The sequence below is a fragment of the Penaeus japonicus genome, unplaced genomic scaffold (assembly GCF_977035675.1).
Source record: "Penaeus japonicus unplaced genomic scaffold, GWHDUDI00000001_assembly GWHDUDI00000014, whole genome shotgun sequence".
Classification (NCBI taxonomy): domain Eukaryota; kingdom Metazoa; phylum Arthropoda; class Malacostraca; order Decapoda; family Penaeidae; genus Penaeus; species Penaeus japonicus.
In genome coordinates, this window is record NW_028234416.1 from 6808139 (window position 1) to 6810638 (window position 2500).

The 2500-nt window shown below is 52.0% G+C and overlaps 1 protein-coding gene across 7 annotated transcripts in view; it reads right to left on the minus strand.

The window, feature by feature from the left end:
- LOC122259168 (supervillin) overlaps positions 1 to 2500 on the minus strand; it is a 139877-nt gene that overhangs the window by 105775 nt on the left and 31602 nt on the right. The gene's annotated exons all lie outside the window — the stretch shown is intronic.

Consider the following 2500-nt stretch of genomic DNA (forward strand, 5'->3'; position numbering starts at 1 on the left):
TGTGTGTGTGTTTGTCTGTGTGTGTGTTTGTCTGTGTGTGTGTGTGTGTCTTTCTACGTCTATTTTTCCCTCTCCCTCAACTTTACCCTCACTGCCTCTCACCCTCTCCCTCCGTATTCATTAATCCACCGCCGTTCTCTCTCCCTAGACCATGCCACCTACCTAATCCCTCCCTCTAGTGAATTCCTCGCCCTACTCCTTACTCGTCGTTCATTTAGAGCTCCTCTGACCTCACGCATCTTTCTCCACCCAGCTTCCCTCTCTTTTCATCTCTTTTATCTTCCCCCTGACTTCTTTCCCTCCCTCGTCCATACTTATCTCCTCTCCTGCTCTCTTATTCACGCTTCATTCTTTCCTCTTTATCGATTCTTTTTTCCGCATCTCCTCTTTCATAAATTTCCTTTCCTCCCTTCCCAACCGCCTCCTCCCTTACTGATTTCCTACTCTCCCTCCCACCCTATCCCCTCTTCTATTACACATTTCCTTCCCTCCCTCCCTCCCTCACCCCCCCCCCTTCTTACTCATTTCCTTCTTTCCTACCTCCCTCCCTTCCCATCCCTTCTCATATCTTACTTAATATCTACCTTCCTTCTCTCCCTCCCTCCCTCCCTTACTCACTTCCTTCCCACTCCCTCCTCTCTTACTCATTCCCCTCATTCCTTCACTCACTCCCTCCCTCCCTACCTTCCCACCCCTTCCTTTTCTCCTCTCTTACTTACTCCCGTCTCTTCCCTCATGGCCTCGGCAGAAAGGCTGAATTATCTCCAATTACCGGGAAATCTGAAGACCTGCGTCAGGAAATTACTTGAAACGCCAGAGAGGGAGACGCACGGGGCGGCTTGTGGAGGTGGAGGTGGAGGTGGAGGTGGAGGTGGAGGTGGAGGTAATGGGGAAGATGGATGGGGAAGCGCTGGTGAAGGAGGAGGTGGATAATGGTGGTAGCGACGGTGGTGGTGATGATAATGGTGATAATTGTGATGGTGAGGATGTTGATAATTGTGAGGGTGATAATGATGATAATTATGATGGTGATGATGATAATTATGATGGTTAGGAGGAGGGTGGTGATAATGGTTGTGGGGAGAAGAGGGAAATGAGAAGGAGGGAGATGGGGAAGGGGGGGGGATTAGTTGGTGGACGAGGAAGAACAATAAGAGAAGAAAATCGAACAGAGACATAGGGACACGGAGAACTAGTTGCAGGACGAGGAAAGGACACACTCAAATGTGAGGCAACAAGGAAAACGAACAAATAAAGGAAGAGCAAAAGGAAGAGGAAGAAGTGGTGAAGAGGGAAGAGGAGGATGAGGAAGAGACGGCGATGTTAGCAGCTCCCGGGCCCCCCCATAAGGGCGACAACGGGGAGGTACAGCATGTAATCTTGGCCCTTGGCGGCGGGTCGTGACGGCGGCGGAGGCAGATGCAGCGCGAATATTGGCAATATCCTGAGACAAGAGAAGTTGCACACTCCGCACTCGGTCCACGCACTCGGCTTCCGCACTCGGTCCACGCACTCGGCCTCCGCACTTGGCTCCGCACTCGGTCTACGCCTCGGCCTCCTCATTCGGTTCACGCACTCGGCTCCGCACTCGGTATACGCGCTCGGCCTACACACTCGGTCCACGCCTCGGCCTCCGCACTCGATCCGCGAACTCGTCCTCCGCACTCGTCCTCCGCACTCGGCCTCCGCACTCGGCCCCCGCGCTCGGCTCCCGCGCTCGATTCATGCACTCAGTCCTGGGTTTCCGCACTCGGCTTCTATACTCAGCCTCCGCATTCGGCTTCCGCACTCGGTCTCAACACTCAGTCCCTAAACTCGGTCTCCGCACTCGGTCCGCGCACTTCGGTATCTGCACTCGGCTTCTATACTAGGTCTCCGCACTCGGTCTCCGCACCACGTCGGGGCGGCTTGCGGGTGGCAGAATGAGGAAGGAGGAAGAGGAGGAAGAAGAATAGAGGGAAGGAGGGGGGAAGAAGGAGGAAAAGGAAGAGGAAGAGGAAGAGGAAAAGGAGGAGGAGGAGAGGGAGAGGAGGAGGAGGAGAGGGAGAGGAGGAAGAGGAGGAGAGGGAGAGGAAGAAGGGGAGGAGGGGGAGAGGAGGAGGAGAAGGGGGAAAGGAGGAGGAGGAAGAGGAGGGGGAAAGGAGGAGGAGGAAGAGGAGGGGGAGCGGAGGAGGAGAGGAGGAGGAGAGGAGGAGGAGGAAGGGGAGAGGGAGAGGAGAAGAAGAAGATGATAATGAGAGGAACTTTTTTATAGTAATGACGACAGTGGTGATGTTGGCGATGAGGGTGATAATAATAGTTGATAATGATGATAATGATAATGATGATTGCTGATGATGGCAATGATGACTGATAATAGTGAAGACGAAAATTATGACGAAGATAAAGATTAAGATGAATAATGATACTGATAATGATGATGATGACTAAAGACGTTTTGTTCGGCAGTGTAATAATAATAATAATAATAATAAAAATAAAAGTTATAGTAGTAGTAATA